At 39.6% G+C, this 25,965-nt stretch overlaps 1 long non-coding RNA gene across 1 annotated transcript; it reads right to left on the bottom strand.

Moving 5' to 3' along the window:
• On the bottom strand, positions 1-25,911 carry LOC118154520 (uncharacterized). Its single transcript, XR_004744511.3, has 7 exons — positions 25,330-25,911; positions 24,548-24,729; positions 17,811-17,892; positions 12,872-13,002; positions 3,998-4,126; positions 1,532-3,534; positions 1-384 (listed from the first exon to the last, which is right to left on the bottom strand). It is a non-coding gene; the product is annotated as an uncharacterized LOC118154520 (long non-coding RNA).
• Between the last annotated feature and the right edge of the window lie 54 nt (positions 25,912-25,965).

Below are 25,965 nucleotides of genomic sequence, written 5' to 3'. Positions count from 1 at the left end.
CTTATGCAATACTCTCAATATTTATTTAAAGAGTCAGAAATTAAAGCCTTCTCACAATATAATCTGCACTCTTGCTTTTGCTCAATGTTGGGGATAATTCCAGAAACCTGAGAATTTGGTGTTACTAGCATCATATCATGTTGTTTGCAATTATTCGGGTGTGCCGCACACACAAGCACTTCAGGGCCCCTTTATGGCACGTCGAAGGTGGCAATAACGGCAGCTCCCAGGTGCCTGCAAAGGTCCTTCCAGCTTCCACAGTTTGCTCTTCTTGCATCCTCTGGGGGCTGCCCACACCTGCGCTGGCCCTTGGCTGCCCAAAGGTGCAGGAGTCAGCGTCGTCTTTGAAAGATTCTCAGCGGCAAATTGCAGCACTATTGTTTCCTGATGAACACAGGTGTGTTTCAGAGTTAAAGTAGTAAAGTTTGTCAATTATTTTTATCACTCAGAGTTGAGGATTCAGTGTTATCCTTATAACATGAACATGACAAAACCAATTCCCTTTTTTTATTAGTGTTTTTTTCTGAATAATGGCATAAAAGGCTGAGGCAAGGTTTATGCACAGTCCTGGAGGCCAGTGAAGAGCTGAGGCTGTGGCCAATTACTGTGCCACATCCCTTCCTAGAAAGCATTTCCCCAACTCTGGCCCCACCTCTGGGAGTGCTACTTCTCAGGCTGCCCAAACTTGCACCCCCAGGTCATAGAGAAAATAGGTTGGAGCTGAGGGGAATATTTGCTTTATTACTGGAAGTCAGCAGGTATGAAAAAGAGTCTATAGTCAGAATAATCCTGCCTCTGCCACATTGAGGCATCAAACAATCATTGCATTTTTCTTTAGAAAACATAAATGGATAAACTAATGCTGCATATGGGAGTTCATATTTAGCAGGATCAGCGAAGAAGGCAGGACTGTAAGCTGGGAGGAAACAATGGCCTCACCAGCTGAGGAAGTTAAGAATGGGGAGAAACAAAGGAGTACATTTGCAGGGCAAGAAGTGTTTTTGGGACTGTGGAAATGCAGTTGACCGTGGAACAGTGGATCACGCTGCCTCTTCTTCCTCCTATCCTCCCTGAAATCTGCCATACCAACATTCTAGAGCCTAAAGCCTCCCCTGGCTCCCCACCAACCTGGGAACGTTGTTCCATCTCCGCATCTGACAGGGACCTCCCTCTCTCCAGCTGTCTGCTCTGCACTAGCTACAGCTACAGTGGCCTGCACTGCAGTCAGTCTAGATAATTTCAAAACTTCTGGACTTGCCATCCTCTTTTTAACAGTTATTTTGAATTTTGATTAACATACCACACAACTTACCTATTTAAACTGTATAATTCAGTGGGTTCTAACATACTCACAGATGTGTGCAATCATCACCCCAGGCAATTACAGAATATTTTTCTCAAAACCCTGTGCTTTTAGCTATTGTTTCCTTAGGTGGTCTGCACTCCACTGCCGGCCCTGTGCAACCACTAATCTACTCTCTGTCCCTATACATTTCCCTGTTCTGTACATTTTGTAAAAATAGAATAGTACCTTATGTGGTCTCTGGTGACTGGCTGTTTCCATTTAGCAAGTTTCAAGGTTCATTCATGTAGCATGTATCAGAGTTACATTCCTTTTTATAGAGAAATAATATTCCATTGTATGAATATACCAAATTTTGTCTCTTCATCCATCAGTCGATGGATTGCTTCTGACTTTTGGCTATTATGAATAACGTTACTATGAACAGTCATGTACAAGGCTTTGTGTGAACATATTTTCTCTCTGTTGGATATATACCTAAAAGTGGAATTTCTGGGCTCCATGGTAATTCTATGCTTACTCATTTGAGGGACTGCAAAACCATTTTCCAAGTTGACCGCACAATTTTTATCTTTGTGCTAGCAGGATATGAGGGTTCTGATTTTTCCACATCATCGCCAACACTTATTACTATCTAATTTGTTCTAGTCATGCCAGTGGATGAAGTGGTATCTCACTGTAACTTTTTTTTTTTAATGTTCATTTCTCTGATGACTAATGAAGCTGAGCAACTTCTAATGTGCTCACTAGTCGTTTGTACATATTCCCTGCAGAAATGTCTACTCAGATCCTTTGCCCATTCCTTAATTAGATTACTTGTTGCTTTATTACTGAGAACTGAACTGCCAAATCCAAGGTCATAAAGATTTAATCCTTTTTTTTCCTTCCAAGATTTCTATGGCTTTGCTTTTTTATTTAGGCCTTTTCTCCTTTTAAAGTTAACTTTTGAATGGAGTGAGGTCAGGATTCTACTTCATTCTTTTGTGTCTGGCTGTGTACATTTGTCCCAGTACCATTTGTTGAAAAGATTATTCTTTACTCACTGAGTGGTCTTGACACCATTGTCAAAAATCAGTTGACTATTAAATGTGTGGATTTATTTTTGGATGCTTTTCATGACATTTCATTGATCTCTATGCCTGTTCTTAATGCCAGTATCACATTGTCTTGATTTCTGTTGCTTTGTAGTGAGTTGTGAAATCAGGAAGTATGAGTACACTACTTTATTTTTTGTTTCAAGAATACATTGCCTCTTCTGGGTCCCTTGCAAGTTCATTTGAATTTTAGAATTGGCTTCTCAATCTCTATATAGAATTTAGCTGAGATTCTCATGGGGACCGACTTGAATCTGTAGGTCAGTTGAAAAGCATTGTAATCTAAACAACACTAGTCTCCTGATCCATGAACATAGACTGCTTCTCCAGCTATTTTAATGTCCTCTAATGATGTACTACACTTACAGTTCTCAGTGGAGGTCTCACCATTTCCTGCTTGTGCTGCTTGAGAGTATAAAGAAGCTTCCCCAGCCTGGCTGCCTGTTGCCTCTCAGTGAGGAGAATGCAGTCTCTGAGGAGCAGAGACAAAGATTCCTTCCCAGGCACATGTCTTGATGAGATTCCCCCACAGGGCACCCCAGGTCTATGTCTGAGTGAGGAAGAGGAATCTCAAGCTGGGGAAGTAGGGCTCTTCCTGGGTAGGATCCACTGGTTGTGGCAGGACCCTCTTCCTCATCCACTTTTGCAATCCTGAGGTGGTTGACAGTAAAAGACCATTTAAGTCCTTTATGGCTGGCATTAAAACTCAAACATTTCCTTCCAAAAATTTGCTTTCTCTCTTAATCCCATCTTCGTGAAGACTCAGAGACAGCGTCTCCTCCTGGACATATGACAAAAGCGAGAGGGGCTCAGTTTTCCTTAACCAATGCCCATCTTGGTCCTGCCCTGTTCCTCACAGGCATTCACAAAGAATTCTATTGGCTGGGCTTTTTTGTGAGTCGGTTATTAGGAAAACTGGCTCTGTTTCCAAGCAGCTTCCCATCTGCCTAGGGTGCCAGGATTAACCACACAGTACCCCGAAGCACCATGGGGGCAGGGCACCTCAGGGGTTCAGTGCAGACAGCTTCTTGGAGCAGGCAGAGTTGCAGCAGCTGCAGGGGCTGGGGAGACTCTGCTCTCAGGGGCTGGGGAGATAAGGATGAAAGCCATGCTTGTTGCCTTCCAGGAGTGCACAGTCTAGTGAGGGAGAAAGACAAAGCAAGTGCTTATAAGACAGCGTGGTCAGAACCTTGAGAGAAATGAACACAGATGACAGGGATCATGATGGAGAAGCCGACTGAGGGTAATCAGACGGTTCCCAAAAGAAGTGCTGTTCCAAGTGAGACTGAAAGACAAGATGCTCTTGTCCTGCAATGACTGGGTGGGGCCTGCAGCATCCCAGCTGAAAGGGCAGCCTGAGGTGAAGCCTGGAGAGACCTGCAGGCTGAGGTGGGAGGGGAGGAGAGGATAAACTGCACTAAATATTGGATGTCGATTGAGCTGGGAGTTTCCACAAGGTCAGGATTGAACCAGAAAAGAGGGGCAACCACCCCACTTTCAGGTACCAAATGTTGTGGGCTTAAATATGGTTCCTCCTGCAGCTGCAACAGAGGTCCCTGGAGAATGCTATTATGAAAACAACAGGAAACCTCTTTCTTACCTCAGACATGCTTCCAATTTTCCCTTCTCTCCATTTTAATTCACGTTTCTTTGTAAGTTCTCATCCTCCTTCAGACCACAGATCTTCTTAGAACCACAGACTCTGTGTATCCAGAACCACAGACTCTCTCTAAGGAGAATTACATAGCATGTAAATATATACGCAAGTTTCATAAAATTTCAGTAGTTTAATGGCTTTGCTGAAATGCATCTGTAGACACCAGAGTCAGCTATTGTGATCCAAAAACTAGACTCTGGAAAGTTTTTGTGCTCAGTGATCCTCTCAGTGGGCCTTGGAAAGGCAGAAAGGCACAGAGATGGTAGAGAAATAGGCGTCCCATTAGATGAAGTGTTCTAGGTGCTACGACCTACATGTAACTCGAGTCATGATGACATCTGAATGAAAAGGAAAATTCAGAAGGCAGAACTTTGATGACCATATTCCTTGCTTTCCATCCAGATGCTTGGTCTATGCACATAAGCGTTTATGTTCTGAAAGCACCATTTGTGAACAAAACCCAATGGGTGTCTCCGCTGAGTGAAGAGTGGTAATGTCTCCTCTAGCTAGCTGGAGTAAGTGTGGTCTCTTGCACAATGTTATTTTACAATTGACTCAGTGCCTGGAATGAAATCAACCTGGAAACAGCTACACTGGTGTGACAACAGGAATATGCATACTTTATTAGTTATCCTAATATCACGGCAGCGGAGGCAGATGATGTCTAAATGGCTCTACATCAAGGCACCTTCTTTCCTATGTTTTAACAAATCTTTTATGTGTCTTGGGAACCTGAGGTTGGGGAGAGCAAATGATTCATTTTTAGATTCAACATGCAGTGAGCATTATTTACATCTACTGCTTTTCTGCTTTGGTATATATCAATATTTATTGCTAATTCAATGTCAAATTTTGACCTTACTTTTTATACTCAATATATGCTTCTTGGAGCAATAAATCTTTATAATTGCTACAGTTTAAATCAATAACTGTTTATTATCTATTTGTTATCTATGAGTCAACCTTTCTACACTTTGGATACTTAGCAACCTGGTCATGAGATTTCTAAGGATGGAGCTCCACTGAAATGACTATCGAAGTACAAAGGATTCATAATATCTGCTTTTAAAGTTGGTTAGAAGAGCTGCAATAAGAGCAATTACAATAAGGAAGACTCAAAAAGTGGTTTGCTGGGCCAAAACAACTGTTGAGTTATAAAATATTTACAATGGAAGAGATCTGTGAATTCATACAAGTATATCCAAGCAGTATATCTTTAGTACTGGGGTAGAATTCTATCTTTCCATGGAAAGCAAGTGACCTAAAAACATACTTAGCAGCAGACAGCACTAAAGCTGGCTTTTCCCATCACAGTGCTCTCAGTTTAGTTGCAGGAGTGAATTTAAAGATAGACTCATGAACCAAATCAGGTAACACCACCTGCCAAGGCCTTCTTCAGGGAGTTGGTTGATGGGGTCAGTGATGGGGCTCAGACCAGTGTCTGTGTTGGGGAAGCCGTGGGTCACCTTGAGGAGGAATGAGTCAGCAGTGGCATCAGGCTGCTGGCTGCAATAGCTCCTCAGTCCTCCCAAGTCTGCTCGGTGCATGCATCCTCCAGAGGACTCTCAGGAGGGACTCACATCAGCTGGAAGTCAGAACGTGCATTACAGCCCAGCTCTGCTTCAGTTCTTGGCTCTCCTCTCCTTACTGGTCAAGAGATAGTACCAGCACCCTCTCACAGCTGCAGAATCCTATAGTTTAGAGAGCCCTTTGTCATCTACAGAGGGGATGAATCCACACATCTGGGTTACGTGCAGGTCCCTCTGGTGCTCTGGATGTTGACACTATGGGACAATGTCACTGGGTAGCCTTTGAACACACCCTTTTTATCACTTGCAGTTCTCAAGAATAACTGTAGAATGTGCTGATAACGCAACGTCCTGAGATGAGGAGAGACTGGCTGGAACAGTACAAGCTCTGTCCCTATTTCTCCTAGAATAGAATGTCCTGCTATGCTTCAGCCCAGTGAGTCCCATTTCCTTAGGGTATAAAACCCAGTATGGGCTGCTTTCCAGGGTCCCTTAGCTGTGGTGTGGGGGGGCACAAGTAGGAAGACTCCATCTGAGCAGCTTTCTTGAGCCTTGGGGGCCCTTGTCATAAATGCTAGGCTTCTGTTACACATTGCTGCCTATGGGTGAGTGATGAACCCACTTCATGTAACTTGTATGTGGATGTTCTATCTCACTGGACTCAGACAGTTGGCAACCAGTGCCCAGTAAACCTGTTACACAGACATCAGGTGCCATGACTGCCCTGAGCAAAGTGCTGGAGGGTAGATATTGTCCTAGACACTCAGAGAGCATTAGCAATCCAAAAACCTAAGGTCTCTACCCATTTTTCTGCAGTAGTTAGAGGTCAGGCAGAGTTTGGCCTGCCTCATGTGGCTAATGGTGAGAGGGTTCTGGTGCCAGAATGGCACACCTCAGCAGCACTTCCTGACCACCCTGCACTCTTCCCTCTTTCTGCCATCTGCCCAACTTGCCCTGGCCAGTGGGTGGTCCTCATTCCTTTAGAACATGAATTATAAACTTGGCAGCAAATACATCCTGGGTACCTATAATGGATGGCAAAAGTGGAGTTCAGAGGTTAAGCACAAGACTTTTGAGTGAGAAAGGGTTCGATCAATCTACTGGAGTGACCCTTGGCAAGTTCACTACTCAGGAGGTGGCGACCTAACTCGTGCAATTGGGATTATAGGTTTCAAGGGTTGGTGAGGTACTGCATGTTAAGTCATTTGCCCAGAATCCAGAGTGGAGTATATCCACAATAAATGTGAATTGTCATTCTTCTCCCACTCCTCCTCCTCTCCCTCCTCCTCCTCCTCCTCTCCCTCCTCCTCTCCCTCCTCCTCCTCCTCCTCCTCCTCCCCCTCCTCCTCCCCCTCCTCCCCCTCCTCCTCTACCTCCTCCTCCCCCTCCTTCTCTGCCTCCTCCTCCCCCTCCTCTTCCTTCACCTCCTCCTCGTCCTCCTTCTCCTGCTTTCCCCTGACCATGTTATGGTTAACACGGTTTTTCACAATTTCATAGCCTTATGCTAGGTACCCAGGGAATGCAATAGGAATTGGTCCCTATCCCTTTAAGGTTTAGTTGGGGAGGTGAAACTAACTTATGTGAAAGAAATGAGGCATAGGTACGTGGTAAACTAGTGATCATGCTGAACAGTCTTGAGAAGGACAGAAGAGGGTACTGCTGTCTGCTGAACACCTGCTCTGGATTAAAAGTGTTACAGTATCTCATGCAAGTTCCCACCAGCTCTCCAAATCAAGTGTCCTTCTCTCCTTTTACAGAGGAGTGAATTGAGCCCTGCTGAGATGAATCACTTGGCCAAGCTGCTAAGTAAATAGGTTCTAGAATTAGGATCTATAATCCTAATTAGGATCTACAGTTGGGAGGGGGTGCCAGGCTGCCTTACTTCTAAGTCAGGGTTTTTTCTTTCCTGCCATGTTTCTCTATGGGAAACAAGGAGATCCAAGCAGGCTGCAGTAATCAAAAAGGTAATTAGAAAATGGAATTTGAATGAGGCCCTAAAATATTACAGAATTTGGCAGTCCCACAGGGACTGGTAAGCTTAGCTCTATCACAAAGCATGTGGTCCCTTTGGTAAATATTTAGGATAATGAAATCTCTTGACCATAATGTGTACTCTGAAGTTGTTGGTAGAATGCTCTACCGGCTGAGCTGCTTCAAGTTCACTAATTGTGTTGTTTAAATATTCTACATTTTTACCACTTTTGTTTATGCATCAAATCAGCAGAGACGTTTGCCAAAATCTTCAAGGATGGTTATTGATTTGCCTACCTGTCCCTTTATTGCTGTAAATTTTTGCTTTGTATCTTTGAGGCTGTGCTCTTAGATCAATACAGATACAAAATGTTTACATATTCCAATTAAATTGCTGCATTTATCATTATGGAATGTCCCTCTTTATCATTATTAATACTTCTTGCTCTAGAGTCTGCTTTGTCTGATATTAGTGTAGGGATAACATCATTGTTTTGGTGTTTGTATGGAATATGCTTTTCCTTCCTTTTACTTTCAGTCTTTCCTTGTCTTTATAGTTAAGGTGTGGCTTTGAATGCAGCCAATAATTGGGTTTTATTTTTTAATTTCTCTGACAATGTTCATCTTTTAAAAAATACTAAAATAGGGTACAAAGTGGCTCCCGCCGGAGGTCATGGCGCTCGCGAAGGCGAGGTCATCAGTTCAAGGCTAACCTGAGCAACCTCATAAGCTCAAACTGATTGGCAAAAAAAAAAAAAAAAAAAAAAAAACTAAAATATAGTTTAGGAATGGGTGTGTATCTTAAACCACTCAGTAAATTTTCATTAAATGAACATCACTGTATAATGAGCACACAGATCAAGAAATAGAATATTTTGGTGATCCAAAATCTCTCACGCCCCTTCCTAGACACTGCCTCTCTGCAGGACCTCTCACTATTCTTACTTTTAACACCATAAACTAGTTTTGCTGGCCTTTGAAATTTATAGAAATGAAATAATGCAATATTCAGTCTTCTGTGACTCTCTCCTTTCACTCAACATATGTTCGTGATATTCATTCACATTATTGCTATATAAGTAGTTTGCTTTTTGTCTTTCTGATAGTGTTCTGTCATATGGTATACAGCAATCTTTATGCATCTTTCTATTCAACTTTTCGTAACATGCAGTTTGAATTTTTACAAATAGGATTGCAATTAAAATTTTTCTACAGATTTATAAACACATGTACACATTTTGTCTCTGTATATATCTCAGAATAAAATTGCTGGGAGTTAAGCTACATTGATGTTCATCTTTGGTAGATAGTACCAAACCATTAGCCACAATGACTGTGTCAATCACCAATCCCACCAGTGGCAGAACAGAGTTCTCGTACCTTCACTTGGCATTGTCTGTCTATTTCACTTTATTCAGAGCAATGGGGCTTCATAGATTTAATCTACATTCGTCTAATGACTAATGAAGTGATGCACCTTACTTTGGCTTGTTTATTATTTGGTTATACTATGCGCCTATTCAAATACTTTTTGCTCATTTTCAGTTAAGATGTCTAACGTTTTCTAATTGGCTTGCAGGAGTTCTGCTTCGTGTGCCGAATGTGTGTTCTTTGTCAGCAGTATCTATTGCAGATCCCTTCCCCACTGTGTAGTTTGTGTTTCTGCATTCACTTAATGATGCCTTTTGATGAGCAAACTATTTTTAACTTTAATAGATTACAGCCTATTGGGTTTTTTTCTTTGTAGCTGGTGCTTTCTGTGCTTGTTTCAGAAATTTTTGCCTACACCAAGATCACAAAGTTATTATTCCATATTGTCTTCTAAAGACTTATTTATTTTTATATACTTACTTCACCTTTCACATTCAGATGACATTACATCTGGAATCATTTCTGAGTATGGTTCAGGGTTAAGTCTTGTTCCATATCAATACCCATTTGATTCAATAGCTCATGTTGAAAAGCTAATCTTTCTTCACTGTGCAGTATTATCACCTTTGTTATAAATCTGTGTTTATATGTGTGAAGATCTTTGACTTTTAATTGGATTAATTTAATTGAATCATTGACACATACAAAATTTATATTTAATGAATATATTTGCATTTAAATTTCCCTTTTTTATTTGTTTCATTCTTTTCTTTATTCTGTATAACGTTTCTGTAATCTTTTCTTAACTCTGTATTAATCAGTATGATATTATTCCATTTTTCTCTTTATTAAGTTTTCCCATTATGTATATGTGTTGACATTTATGAAGTAATATGTTCTTGATTTATTACAGCCTGTCTTAAACCACTGCTTCAATGCCTCCAGAACAATGCAAGAATGTAAAAACAATTTGGTATCATTTGCCTATCTCACACGTGTTGTGTTAATATTGTTGTGTAGTTCTACATACACTTTAACCCCATAAGACATTAGAATTCTTGTTTCAAAAAGTCAATATTCATTTGAAGTTATCCATTTATTTATCATTTCCTGTGCACCTCATTTTTTTCTCTCTACCAGACTTCCATCAGGAGAAATTTCCCTTCTTTGTGAAAAACTCAGACTTAAATTCTAATTTATTTAATGAAGGTCAGCAAAGTCAGTTTTTCGGTTTTTGTTTGTGTGTAAATTCTTTGTTTTTGCCTTCCTTTTTTGAGGAATAACACCAGTAACATGTATTTTGGGTATTTCACCATGTTATATATGTCTCCTAAGCTCTTACTTTAAAAAATATGAAATTCCTCCATGATAAAATCCAGGTCAATAGTCCAATTCATTTTCATCCATTTTCTTGTGCCCAATCTGCTAATATACTAAAAACAGATTTGCCCTTTTAAAAAAAAATTCTAATTTCAGTTATGAGCATTTCATTTTTCAATAAAGCCTAGGTCTCTGGTGGAATTATCCATGATTTTCTCTATTTCCTTGACCACATTAATCATAAAATCCAATATCTGATAACTAGAGTACCTGGACTGTTTCCATTGTCCATCTTTTTCTGTGACTCTTAGTCATTTGGTCTTTTTTCGACGTGCCTAGTAAGTTTTTATGAAAAACCCATATATCACATAAGAAACAAATGTAGGGCCTGTCTTTCCCCAGAGAGGATGTCTCTTTCTTCTGAGAGATAGATGGCAGGTCGTCTCTGGCAGATCATCCTGACCATGTTGAGGCTGTGTTTCGGGCATGGTTGCCTTCCCCGTTGGCCTTATTACTATGGCATAGTTCTCACTCCTAAGGCGTAGTCTTCCCTGCTTCCAATGGGAGTCTTCTGTGTTCACCAGGCCCCTCCACATTCCCTGTTCCCAGGACCATGAGCCTGTGGGAATCTCTGCTCAGGCGTTCATCTCTGCACTGCTCCTTTCATCTTGGACTCTCAGTGTCTTGTTTCATGAACACACAGTTTGGGAGGTAGCCAATACCTCAAAGGGAAGTTGCAAGCAGGAGTTCTGCCTCAATCCTGTATTTCCTACCTCTCCAAGACCTTACCTTCTTAATCCATGCCACTGTGTGGTCTCAGAGTCTGCATAAGCCTTAGGCAGCTGCAGACCCAGCCCTACCTCCCATGCTGTGAATCAGCAGGTGCCCCGAGGTGAGTAGCAAGGCATTTACATGAACTTTCCTGCTTTCATAGACTGCGGTCCCTTAAGTCCTGGCTGCCTTGCTCTGACTCCAATACTTTCACGTTCCATTTTATTTTTAATCCAGATTTTATAGCTGTCTTCAGTGAAAGAGTTACTCCAATCTATGCTACTTGATTACAGCTGGACGTGTAATCCCACTTTCTCTTTCAACATGACACTTTCATTATGGTTGGTCTCATGCTGGGTATTTTCTTAGATGTGTTCTCATTTAATTCTCACCCTTTGAAGTCAACTGTATTCCCATTTTTAAGGATAAAAACATGGGTAATAAATTGCAAAGCTGGGGCTTAAGCCCAGTTCAGAGTGATCTGAAACCCCATTTACTTTCAAATAAACTGGAGTATCTCATAAAACAGTCATACCAAACCCTGCAAATGCAGTCTCATTATTTTGTTTATGGGAATGTCACTTGAGTCTAGTCCCTTTTGATGAAACCCCTGGCAGACAACCTAAGAATTCGTTTTTCACCCTAATGCCCTGTGTCTGTCAAGAAGGAAACCAGAAAGATTTTTTTACTTCCCAGAATATGACACCAAATTTTAAAATGTGTCAGACAGCTCAAGCTGACAAAATTGCCAGGGGGAAAAAACAATGGGGTACTGCCTTTCCTCAAGAACTTTAAGGTGATTTGAAATTATCTTGTGTGAAAAGTACAAAAGAAGTGATGAAAATTACTTAGAACAGCTGTACTTGCCTTCAAGCTCTGAGGATGCTGGAAATTTCAGTGAGTGACTTTTCTGTGTTAATGTGAAGGTGGGAAACAGTGCATTTAATATTGGATGACTTCCAGGGGAATCATCACTTCCAGGTGAATTCAGGAGAATAAGGTAAATCAAGTACAGTGGGTGCACAGCACACCTATTAAACATTTCTTTTTTTTCCAGTGGTCTCCTGATACTCTGTGCATTTCAGCAGCTCCTGAGACTTGTTTACTGTAGGGTTTAAGAATCTTCCAGAGTCACTTCTTAAAGCATGGCAAAATCAGCAAATGTGGGCATCCTATCTTCTATAAGCAGAACTGCTGGATAAAATATACTTTAGAAATAGTATAAATTGAAAGAAATAGAAATCCTCAGGCAGCATTAAGCAGGGAGGGCTACATAACTACCAGTCTAAGCAGGTGAACTAATGCCTCTGAGACCCAGACAACTATAAGTGAGTACAGGCACTAAGGGCAAGGGCCAGGATTTGACCAACCAAAAGAGAATAGAAGAGGCAGCCTTGGGCCGGTGCTAGGCAGGAGCTAACACTAAGAACTCTGCATACAACTGGTACTAGTGCATTATCCATAATGATTATTAACCCTTTATTATGTTCCAGTCATTGTACTAAGTATTTCACATGTATTAACTCATTTAACTCTTATAATAATGATACATGTATAGGCAGGCTGGCCCTATTTCAAAGAGGCCAAATTTTTGTATATATTGTATTATATCATATATTGTGTTATATATATTATATACATTATGCATAAAGGTTCCACCATTGCAGAAGCTGGTTTCTGTCTCCCGTGACAGCATTGGATTGGACAGGTATCTAGGTAAACAGGGTGGTCCTTCTTGCAGTCATCCAGGGACTCTGATGGAAGCTCTGCTGTCCTCAAACTTGTTTTCCAAGATTACTTTGTAAAATTAGACTCTGTTTTAGCCATCAGGATGGAGAAAGGAGGTAGAAAATACCTGAGTAAGGTTTTTAGGGGCCAGGCTGGTGTGGTTCACATCACTTACACCCGTACTCCATTGGCTAAGCTCAGTCATGTGGCTACAACAGACATCAAAGGAAGCTGGGAAGTGTATGCTAGCTGTGTGCCCTAGAAGAAGAAGAAGAAACAGGTTTAGTGAACAACCAGCAGTCTCTGCTATAAACCTACGAGAGGGGTCACATTATTTTCATTATTTTACATATGGGAAATCTGAGTACAGAGCAGATGACTTCTTGAGGTTACAGAAAAATTGGGATTAAAACTCCAGTTGTCTGGCCCCCAAGAGGAAATCAGAACTACAATCACTAGGACCAGGAAAGGGGAAGAAAAATACATAACTGCTCTGGTAGAAAAAGATTCCTATGGGAAAAAAAAATTGAACAATGGACTGTGCCATATGCTACTGACTCATGTGTAAGATTCCAAGCTGATTCCCTAGCATATGATGCGTGATTCTAAGCTAAGAAATTAATGAGCAAACTGGCTCCTGACTCAAGAAGACTCTCAGATGCTCAGCAGAAGCAAACCTAAAATGACTTTGAAGGGCCATGTCCACAACGAAGGCTAATGTAAATAACAAATGGGGAAAGGAAACACCAAGGAGGTATTCACTTGACGCTGCACTTAGACCCACGAATTCATCAGGAGTTACACAATGGTAGCATTCTGATGTTATATGGCTTCTGCATTTATAAGCCAAAATGTTTTATAAAGAGAAATGTTGCTTATCAAGTGGCACACATCACATGAGAAAGTCAGAGGAAATGCTGGGTTCCCTTTCTTTACTCATTTTCTACCAACAAGCTGATTCACTTGCCTTCTCCAATATTAAACAAATGCATGTTTTTTCAATGAGATTTTAAATGCATGGCTTTAATCCCATTTGATGTGTTTAATCCGTTATAGCCAATATCTCCCCTCTTGCTAACGGGACCTATTCAAGATGGCTCCTGGGTTTTTTGCCGTGGCCCTCCTGCTACCCACATGCCTTGACTGACAGCACTCCTTCTTCTAGTTTTCAGGGGCTCTTGTGTTCCCCCAAAGAAGCAAAAAAAAAAAACTAAAACAGAGTAAAATAGGATGGGATGAAATTAGGAGCTCCAGTGATCAGACAAAAGGGAAAGATTAAAGGAGAGTAAGAAGGGTGAGCAGGGGAAGTCTGCTCTGTGAATGTTAAGCAGTGAACCAACATATGGCACCTATTTCATGCATATTTATGCATATGGATTTATGGTAATGGTATGGCCCATATGGAGTAAGCTGTCCACCTGCCAATAGGTGTACTCATCCGAAATGGCCAGATGTCTCTACCTAAACCCAGAGAGCAATTTCAGAGTCATGAAAAGCCAACTCAGGTGGAAGGACACTTGCAAAGAAAGCCATTATAAATACAATTTCAATTTCCTTCTAATTTTATCTTAAAAATACAAAACAATGAGATCAGGAGGTGTTCCAGAAAACACTATGTCATTCTGAAGGCCAGATGCCTACAAGGGCATGAGTGAGCAATTCCTTAACCCCTCATAAAATATTTTTCTACATTTTTAATTTTGAAAAAATTTCAAACATATAGGAATACAAAAAGAATATCATAATGTCCCTCTTGTCCCCACCTCTGGGGGTCAGCAATTACCCAACCCATTTCTCCATTTTCCCCAAATTATTTTGAAGAAAATCCAGGGCATGGTATCATTTTATTCACAAATGTTTCAATATATGTCTTTGGAATATTAGGATTGTTTTAACTTACTGTGCCTAAAAAATTAACAGTAATTTTTTATATCATCATATTGCCAGCCAGTGTTCCTACCTCTAATTGTTCATAAATTTTATTTTCTCAGTGATTTGTTTATATCACTATACAAATCAAGTCCACGTATTGTGATTGGATGATATATTTCTTAAATCTCTTTTGCCTATAGGTATTTTGCCTCCATCTCTTCTTGTTCCATGCAACTTATTCATCAAAGAAATAGGTTGTTTGTCCTACAGATATTTCACAATTTGGAGTTACCTGATTGTATCCCCAGGGTGTTGTTTTATGTGCTTTTTGTCCTCTGTATTTTTCATATATTTGTATCCGAATCTGAAGTTCTGACTAAATTAGTGTTCTTTTTTCCCCTCCTCCTTCTCCTCTGCAAGACTGCTCGAGCAGGAACGTGTGTTCTTCCATTAGGATATTCAGAATGTGTTTGTCTCTCTTTTTGTGATGACAGCAGCCATTGATGATCAGCACTTAGACCCATGAATTTATTAGGAGCTACACAATGGTAGTATTCTGATGACATATGGATTCTTCATTTATAAGCCAAAATGTTTTATAAAGAGAAATGTTGCTTATCAAATGGCACACATCACATGAGAAAGTCAGCAGAAATGCTGGGTTCCCTTTCTTTACTCATTTTCTCCCAACAAGTTGATTCACTTGCCTTCTCCAAGATTAAACATATGTGTGTTTTTTCAATGAGATTGTAAATGGGTTTAAGCCCATTTGATGTGTTTAATCCATTGTAGCCAATATCTCCCTTCTGGCTAACAGGACCCATTCAAGATGGCTGCTGGGTTTTTTGCCATGACTTTGGTAGTACTGGTTAGCATCTGTGCTATCTGCCATAACAAGACATTTCATGCTTATTTTTCATATTCCTTCCCTCAAGCCTGGAATCAGTCATTTCTCCCAGGGGATCTGGTTTCTCTTAATAAGATACAGTATTTCAGGATCACAATCTCAGCTCTAGAGCTCCTCCTCACTTTTGAGTTCATCATTATTTTCCGAGGACACTTTAGTTCACAAAACTAGGAAATATGTGTATTTCTGTGTTTTTAGAAGAACTATAACATATCATGAGTTTATACTAATACTAATTCAAATTCATAATTATAAGGCTTTTATTTATCCTTTTCAGTCTTACATCTGTATCTTTTTTTCTCATACAGTGAATCCCAGCTCTCAATAATACACAAACTGATAGAATTGGAGAATCACATAATTATTCTCAGACTCTGTTTTTGTAGCCACAGTATAACCACAACAGTTTAGAATAGCAATGCCAGCACTCCTCCAACAATATGATTACTGTAAAGAATTTAAGTTTTACTTTTTGTTTTGCAAATAGACTTTATCTAAGAATATATTCCATTATGGATATACAAATTACTGTGTTTTTAAGTAACTTGGAATATTTATGTGTGGTTATGCAACCAAATGGATACATATTTAAAAGCCTCTTTGATTCATTTAATTTTTGAGTTTTAAAGACCATTTTAATTTAAATTTACTTTATAATTGTGTAAAATATGTTTGTGGTGCTAAAATAAAATCTACAAAATCAAGTTCTTAAAAAAGTATAGCTTTTACCCTTGTCCTCTCTATTTCTAAGCCTTCCATAGATAAGCTAACCTCCCATCACTTGTTGTTTGTGTAATACAGATAGAGAGGTGTATAGAACCATATCTCCCCTTCTCAGCTAAATGGCAGCACAGTATACCAGCTTTTCTCCAGCTTGCTTTATTGTTATTTCATACACATATCAGACATAACCAAGTAGAGGTCAATAGAGATATCTCTCATTACTTTTTTGCAGCTACATCATATGCCAGTGTGGAGATATACTACAGTATAGTCAACCTTTTGTATAGATGTTTAGGTAGTTGCTAGTTTTTGCTATTACAGTGTCCTGCATAAATAGCCTTTTGTCTATGTCTTTGTTTTCTTCTGAGACAGGGTCTGGCTCTGTCACCCAAGCTGGTACGCAGTCACATGATCTTGGCTCACTGCAACCTCCACCTCCTGGGCTCAAACCATCCTCCCACCTCTACCTCCCAAGTAGCTGGGACCACAGGCATGCACCACCACACCTGGCTAATTTTTGTGTTTTTTGTAGATATGGGGTTTCACCATGTTGTCCAGGCTGATCTCAAATTCCTGAGCTCAAGTGGACCACCTGCCTTGGCCTCCCAAAGTGCTGAAATTACTGGCATGAGCCACCATGCCCAGCCATCTGTGTCTTTTAGAACCAGTGTAAGTGTGGGATACATTCATATAATCCAATTGTTGCAGAGAAGGATAAAGGCATGTACAATTTTTTTAGGCATTGCTGAATTCCACTCGGGAAATCTGATCTGAAAAATGGATTCTATTTTATCTTTTCCTCACTGATTTGTGGTGGTACACATCGATTATTGCTACTAACAATACACAGGAGTGTCTGTCTCCTCATAGCCTGGCCAAAAGAGTATACTGTTATAATTAGGACTTTGCCAATCTGGTATGTTAAAACTGGAATCTTAATGTAACTTTCATATGGATTTCTTTTATGTCAGCAGCTATGAGCATCTTTTCATGTGGTTTAGAATCATTTGCACTTATTTTTTCTGTGAATGAAACATTACTCTTATATTTCCATAAAGCTCTAAGTTATTTTCTTCTGTAGTATTAGAAGCTCTTTGGATATTCAGAATATAAACCCTTTCTTTGTAATATAAGTTGCAAATATATTTTCCTGGTTTGTCATTTGTCATTAATTTATGGTGTTGCCCTGAAAAGTACTTTTTAAAGTATTTATTAAAACATATCAAATTTTATTCTTATTGTTTCTGAATTTCAAATTGGTTCCAAATTATATAGGGATTTCATGTGTTTTCTTTTACTGTATATGTGATTCCATTTTTTTACATTAAAATCTCTCATCTTTTTGTAATTGATCTGATATGTGAAAACCAATCCAATATCATTTTTTCCCATTGGGTCACTCGGTTATTCAATTTTCCTTTTTAGTTTTTCTTTTCCCCTGTTGATTTGAAATCTCGCCTTCCTATTATAGTAAACTTTTAAATGTAATTGTATCTATTTCTGGATATTCTGTTCTATCAATGTGTCTGCTCTTCATAGACCAATATCACACTGCTTTACTTACAGGCTTTATTGCATATTGAATGTCTCTTAGAACCCCACATCCTTGCTCCTCCAAACAATCTTTATAGGCAAATTGTCTTGATCTAGAAAAAAAATCATGGCTATTATTGTGTTGGGATTTTAAAAGTTAGGATAATGTTAGCTTATCTATTCAAGAATATGATGCCTTTCCATGTCTTCAAATCTATTTTCATGTCCTTTAAAAGTATGTATAGTTTTTCCCCATATGAATTTTGATCTTTTCTTGCTACATTTATGTCTTTGTATTTTTGTTATGTCTATTTTTGTAAATGGGTTCTTCTCTTCCATTATATCTTCACATATATGTGTGTATCAGAATATATATATATAATTGTTTATCAGCCTTTAGGCTAAGATCAAGTACAGCATATATATATTTATTCATATATGTATATTAATAGATATTAGAATATATATTTATATGAATTAATATTAATGTTAATATATAAACAATATGTGTGTGTGTAGAAGCATGCACATATATATATATATACACACACACATTTGTATACATGTGGGTATACACTCATTTTATAAACTGATATTTTCTTTGTATAAACTTAAGAAGTACAAGTGCAGTTTTGTTATATGAATATATTACTGTATTAGGATATTGTTGCATTGCTATAAAGAAATACCTGAGGCTGGGTAATTTATAAAGAAACGAAGTTTAAGTGGCTCACAGTTCTGCCAGCTGTACAAGAAGCATGGGTCTGGTATCTGCTGCTGCTGAGAGCCTCAATAGGCTTCCAATTATGACAGAAGGAAAAGGAGCAGGTGCATCACAGGGCAAAAGTAGGAGCAAGAGAGAGGGGGAGGAGGCGCCATGCTCTTTTACACAACCAGATTTCATATGAATTACCAGTGTTAGAACTCTCTCATTACCAAGAGGAGAGTGCTAAGCCATTCAAGAGGGATCCGTCCCATAACTCAAACACCTCCTACCAGGCCCCACTTCCAACACTGGGGACTACATGTCAACGTGAGTTTGAAGATAACAAATGTACAAACTATCATTCAGCCCCAGGTCCCCCAAATTTCACATCCTTCTGACATTGCAAAACATAATCAATCCTTCACAACAGTCATCAAAAACATTAACTCAAAAATCCCAGTTCCCAAATCCCAAATCCAAAGTACCTGAGCATGAGTTCCTGCCACCTATGACCCTGTAAAATCAAAACATGTTATTTACTTCCAGGATACAATGGTGGCACAGGCATTGAGTAGACATTCCCATTCCAAAAGGTAGAAACTACCCAAAACAAAGGGGCTATAGACCCCACACAAGTCTGACAGTCATTATATCTCAAAGTTCCAAAATAATCTCCTTTGACTCCCTGTCTTGTATCCAGGACACACTGGTGCAACGGATGGGCTCCCAAGGCCTTAGGCAGCACCTCTCAACATGGCTTTGCAGGGTACAGCTGTTCTCACAAGTTGGAATTAAGTGCCTGCAGCTTTTCTAGATGTAGGGGGCAAGCTGCCAGTGAATCACCATTCTAGGGTATGGAAGGCAGAAGCCCCTTCCCACAGATCCACTAGGCAGTGCCCTGGTGGAGACTCTGTGTGAGGGCTCCAGCCCCATATTTCCCCTTGGCACTGCCCTAATAGGGGCTTTCTGTAGGGACCCTGACCCTGTAGCAGGCTTCTGCCTGGGCACCCAGACTTTTCTATACATCCTCTGAATTCTAGGGGCAAGCTGCCAGGCATACTTCACTCTTGCATTCCTCACATCTGCAGACTTAATACCATATGGAAGCCACCAAGGTTATGGCTTGTGACCTCCAGAGTATCCTGAGCTGTGTCTGGGGCCTTTTCAGCCAAGGCTGGAGGCAGAGCTGCTGGAATGCAAGGAACAATGTCTCAAGACTGGGCCCGAGCCTGGCTCTCAAAACCATTCTTTCCTTTTAGGCGTCTGAGGCAGGGATGGAAGGAGCTGTTCCAGAGACTTCCAAAATGCCTTTGAAGCCTTTTTTTCATTGTCTTGAATACTAGCCTTCCTTTTAGTTAGGCTACTCCCTAGCAAGTGACTGTTCCACAGCCTGCCCGAATTTCTTTCTTGAAAATGCTTTCTCTTTCTCTGACACATGGCTAGGCTCCAAATCTTCCAAACTTTTATGCTCTGCTTTTCCTTTTAACAGCAAGTTCCAATGTTAAGTCATTTCTTTGCTCTTGTACCCAATCATAAGCTATTAGAAGCAGCCAGGCTACATTCTAAATGTTTTACTTCTTATAAATTTCTTCCACCAGATACCCTAAGTCATCACTCTTAAGTTCAAATTTCCACAGATCTAGAACATGAACACAACACAGTCAAATTTTCTGCCAGGTTGTAACATGGGTGACTTTTATGCCAGTTCCCAATAACTTCCTCATTTCTATCTGAGACTTCATCAGCCTGGCCTTCACTGTCCATATTTCTATCAGCATTTTGCTTACAACTATTTAACCAGTCTCTAAGATGTTCCAGACTTTCCTCATCTTCCTGTCTTCATCTAAGCCTTCCAAATTCTTCCAACGTCCTCCTGCTATGCAGTTCCAAAGCTGATTCCACATTTTCAAGTATCTTTATAGCAATGCCCCATATTTTGTGCTGATTTTTTATATTAGGCTATGCTTTCATTGCTATGAAGAAAAACCTGAGGCTAACTAATTTGTAAAGAGGTCCAACTAGCCCATAATTCTGCAGGAAAAATGGTGCTGATATCTGCTGCTGATGAGGGCTTCAGGAAGCTTCCAATCATTGCAAAGTGAGTGCAGTTGCATCACATGCTGAGAGCAGAAGCATGAAAGAGACAGAGGAGAGGCTGGGCACAGTGGCTCACACCTGTAATCCCAGCACTTTGGGATACCAAGGCAGGTGGATCACCTGAGGTCAGGAGTTTGAGACCAGCCTGGCCAGCATGGCAAAACTCAGTCTCTACTAAAAATACAAAAATTAGCTGGATGTGGTGGCATGCACCCATAGTCCCAGCTGCTCAGGAGGCTGAGGCAGGAGAATTGCTTGAACCTAGGAGACGGAGGTTGCACTGAGCTGAGATCACACTACTGCACTCCAGCTTGGGTGACAGAGTGAGACTTTCTCTCAAAAAAAGAAAAAGAGAGAGAGAGACAGGGGAGGTGCCGCACTCTTTTAAAGAACCAGATCTTGCATAAACTACCAGAGCAAGAACTCACTCATCATCAAGGGGATGGTGCTAAGCCATTCATGACAAATCCACCCTTATGACCCAAACACCTCCCCATCAGGCCCCACCTCCAACAGTGGGGATTATATTCCAACACAAGATTTGGAGAGTACAAACATCCAAACTGTATTAATTGCATGGTAGCAAAATCTGAGTTTTTAGTGTATCCATTATCCAAATAATGCACCTTACACCCATTAAGTAATTCTTTTATCCCCATCCCTCTTCCACTGCTCCACCCTTCTGAGTCTCCAATGTCTATCAGTCCATACTCTGTATATGTGTATACATTATTTAAATTTCACTTATAAATAAAAACATGCAGTATTTGTTTTCCTGTTTCTGAGTTGTTTGACTTAAGATACATTTTACTCAATTGTCATGTTATTTGCAGTTTTTCCACTGATTTGGTTGAGGAAGGACTTGTAGATATATGATCATGTTATTTGCAAAGAAAAATGGCATTACTTCTTGCTTTGCATTATTGTGCCTCTAGTTTTTTTCTCTTATCTACTAGCTTTGATTAATATCTGTAATACAATATTCAACAGTACTGCAGGTGGTGGGCATCCCGCATTAGTGACACAGTCTCTAGTTTTCCCATTAAGCAAATCAACTTTTGGGCTGGCACATGCACAGATGCATGCTCGTGTATATATTCACGTTAAGAACATACCTATATATTTAAATTTCACTTCTGTTTTTAAGGATTTTTTCAAATACTTTTATGCATCTATGGAGATTCACATGTTTTTCTTATCTCTATAAATATGATGGATTGTATTAATGAATTACCTAATATTGAATAACCTTTATATTCCTGGAATAAATTCAGCTTGATGATAATGCATTATTTTTAAAGTGTTATTAAATTTTGCTTGCTAATATTATAATTTATTTGAAATAATATATTTCAATTAATATAATAATATATATTTACTACAATTATTTGTCAGCTTTAGTTTTGATGTAATACTTGCTTCATAAACCAATTTATAAGGTTCTTTTCTTTCTCCATGCTCAGAAACTTTATAAGTACTTTTAGAATTTACCTGATTGGTAGAATTCCTGTCACTCCATCTGGGATTGATGCCTTCATTATGAAGGAACTCTTCAACTACATTCTTTATTTCTTCTATTATAATTGGTCTGTCAGACTTTGACTATGGTAAATTTTGGCAAATTCTATTTTTCTTAATAATTATCTATTACATCTAGAATTAAAGTGCATCTGCAAATACATGATCTGAATAGGCCTATACCTATTAAATAAATTTAATCAATAATAACTTTCCAAAGAAAGCACCGGGCCTCTATGGATTCACTTGCAAACATTTCCAAAGATAGAAGCAGAAGAAATAATTCCTAACTCATTCTATCAGGCCAGTAATATCAAAGCCAGACAAGAATATAACAAGAAAATAAAACTACAGAACAGCATTTCTCATGAATATTGATGCAAAAATTCTCTACAAAACATTAGCAAATGAAATCCAACAATGTATAAACAAACTTATACACCATAACCAAATGGGACTTATCACAGGTATACAAACCTGATTCAATATTAGAAAATCAATGTAATCCACCACATTAACAGGCAATGAAAAAAATCACACATTCATATTAATTCATACAGTTAAAGCATTTAACAAGACCCAACACCCATTCATGATAAAACCTCTCAGTCAACTAGGGATAGAAAAAAATTTCCTCAACTTCATGAAGAACATGTATGAAAAAAATCCACAACTAAAATCACACTTAAGTAAGAAACTTGAAGCTTTCTTAATAAGATCAAGAACAAGGCAAGGATGTCCCCTTTCCCCACTGATCTTCAACATTGTATTGGGAGTACTAGTAATTCAATAAGACAAGAAAAGGAGATAAAACATATACTTATTTGGAAGAAATACATAAAACTGTCTTTGCTTCCAGATAACATGATTGTTTATGTAGAAAAACAAAACAAATCAACAAAAAAAATTTCTGGGAACTAATAAGTGATTATAACAAGGTTGCATTATACAAAAAAAAAAAAAGGTTGACATACAAAAATCAATCACTTTCCTATACACTAGCAATGAAAAAGTAGAATTTGAAATTAAAAACACATTACCATTGACATTGGCACTCCAAAAATAAAATAGATATAAATTCAACAACATACACATATGATCTATATAAAGAAAACTATAAAACTGTAGAAAAAGACACCAAATAACTAAATAAATGGAAAGATACTCCATGCTAATGGATAGGAAGACTCAATATTGTCAAAATGGCAGTTTTTCCTACTGATTCTATAGATTCAACACAATTCCCATAAAATCCTAGCACATTATTTTATGGGTATTAACAAATTGATTCTAAAGTTTATAATGGAGAGACAAAAGACCCAAAATAGCCAATTTAATATTAAATGAGAAGAACAAAGTTGAAGGTCTGACACTACCCAGCTTCAAGACTTACTATAAAACTACAGTAATCAAGAAAGCAAGGTATTGGCAAAAGAATTGACAAATAGATCAATGGAACAGAATAGACAGCCCAGAAAAAGACTCAAATAGATACAGCAGATATTTGACAAATGAGTAAAGAAAACACAAAAGCACAAAAGTAAGTGTCTTCAACAAGTAGTGCTAGAACAACTGGATGGACACATGTAAAAAAAAATGAACTTAGATAAGATCTTATACCCTTCACAAAAAATTAACTCAAATTGGATCACAGACCTAAACATAAAATGTAAGACTATGCAACTCCTAGAAGATGACAAAAGACAATGCCTTTTTAGATACACCACCAAAATTTAAAACTTCTGCTCTGCAAAAGACTGTCAAAAGAATGAGAAGACAAGCCACAGACTAGCAGAAAATATTTATAAAAGACATGTCTGATAAAAGACTGCTGTCAAAAACATACAAATAGCTCTTAAAATTCAACAATGAGAAAACAAGCCATCTAACTGAAAATGGGTAAAAGCCCTGAACAGACACCTAGCCAAAAAAGCCATGTATGTGGCAACTAAGCATATGAAAAGATGCACAACATCATACATCATTACTGAATTGCAAATTAAAACAATAAGAAGATACCACTATACATCTAATAGAATGGCCAAAATCTAAACAACATCAAATGCTGGCAAGGATGTGAAGCAACAAGAACAGGACATGAAAGAAGCTAATCTGAAAAGTCTACATACTGTGTGACTCCAACTATAAGACATATGGGGAAAAGCAAAACCATAGAGATAGTAAAAAGATTAGTGATTGCATAGGCAGCTGGGAGAGAGGTATAAACAGACAATGCATAGAGGATCTTTAGGGCAATGAAACTGTTCTGTACAATATTGTAAGGGTGTATAGATGTCATTCTACCTTTGTCAAAACCCATGGAATATATCACACCAAGAGTGAACACTTCTTTAAACTCTTTGCAATCACCTGTGAATAAAAATAAAAAATGTTTTTCCTATTTTATCTGTTGTTTACAAATAAGCCCACTATTGTCCAGTACTTACCTAGAAGTGCTTTGAGTCTTCTGTTCTCAGATCCATAAAATATTGTGTTGCTGGTGCCACATGGACCTAGCTATAGGGGATTTGTCCCCAGTGGCATTTATCTTGAGACTTGTGAATAAAACATATTACCTAGTTTTATTACAGATGTTGTCCATTTTGCTCTACCTGTTTGTATGGAGTACCTGAAGAGATTAAAAAATTACACTTAAAAATTACACTCAGACTATTACAGTCATCCTAGAATTAATTACCCCTTCTCATTTTTATTCAAGCAAACAAACATTCTAGAATATTGAAAATATTTGAGCCCACTTGCCTGGGCTCAAATGGACTCCCTGCCCCTCTCTTAGAGTACATACATAAAGTTTCTGTTTGTTTATTGAGTGCTTGTCCACTTCTTTTCTCATTTTTAATTTAAATTCTCAGACTCCATCCTCACAATCGTTTTTTAAGATAGACATTGATGGCCCTGAATAGATCCTTTGCTCTTCCTCAAGTCGCTTTAATGACACAGTGTCGCACTGTTGCCCAGGCTGGAGTGAGGTAGCCTGACCATAGCTCACTGCAGCCTGCACCTCCCAGGCTCAAGGGATCCTCCCACCTCAGGCTCCCGAGTAGCTGGGACCACAGGCCTGTGCCACACTGGCTAATGTTTGTATTATTTGTAGAGATGGGGTCTCACTTTGTTCCCTGGGCTGTCTGTGCTATTCTTACATCCATCCCTGGCTACAGATGTTTCTTTCCACTTTATGAATGTTTACTCTTCCATGGCGGGGATTTACCTTCAAGCACTGACTAACCAGAGTGCTTTCTGGGACTCCCCTGCCCCTCTGCTCCCTCACTGGCAAGTCAGGCCTGTGTTTTCCTCCACAGTTCCCCCATGGAAGTGTGCAGGCCCTCTTCCGAGGCTGTTCCAGCCTCAGGGGAGACGCCACGAGCTGAGATCTGGACAGGTGGAGGTGCGTGATTGCAGCTGGGTGTCTTCCTTCCGCAGGGATGGATGAAACTCCGGCCAGGGAATATAGAGGGGCAGTCTGTTGCTGACTCCCACTCCTCTGCCTCTGCACAGGCTACTTTCTGCCACTCCTGCTCACTTGCAGGGCTCCTGGAAAGGGGACAGTGCATTCCTGAAAACGCAAAGCCTCCTCTATACCGGTTACTCTGTTCTTCCCTGGGCTCCACACAGGCCGGCGTGCGCTCTGCTCGGTGCCTGCGGCTGGGGCTGGCCCCTGTGAGCCGCGCCTCTGCGGTTTCGCTGGCCCTGCAGATAGGGGGCGCGAAAGGGAGACCCCGGGTCTGGAGGAGGGCGGGCTTGCTCCGGTCTCCGCCCCGTGAGCTTCCCGGCGCCTTCGCATCCCTAGCCCGCGCTGCTGAGACCTGCAAGTGCGGAAGCGACCTCTTTGTGACGTCAGCGTGAC

The sequence above is a fragment of the Callithrix jacchus genome, chromosome 6 (genome assembly GCF_049354715.1).
Source record: "Callithrix jacchus isolate 240 chromosome 6, calJac240_pri, whole genome shotgun sequence".
In the NCBI taxonomy this organism is placed as follows: domain Eukaryota; kingdom Metazoa; phylum Chordata; class Mammalia; order Primates; family Cebidae; genus Callithrix; species Callithrix jacchus.
Note: the sequence above shows the minus strand (reverse complement) of the source record. Positions and strands in the feature narration are given on the sequence as shown.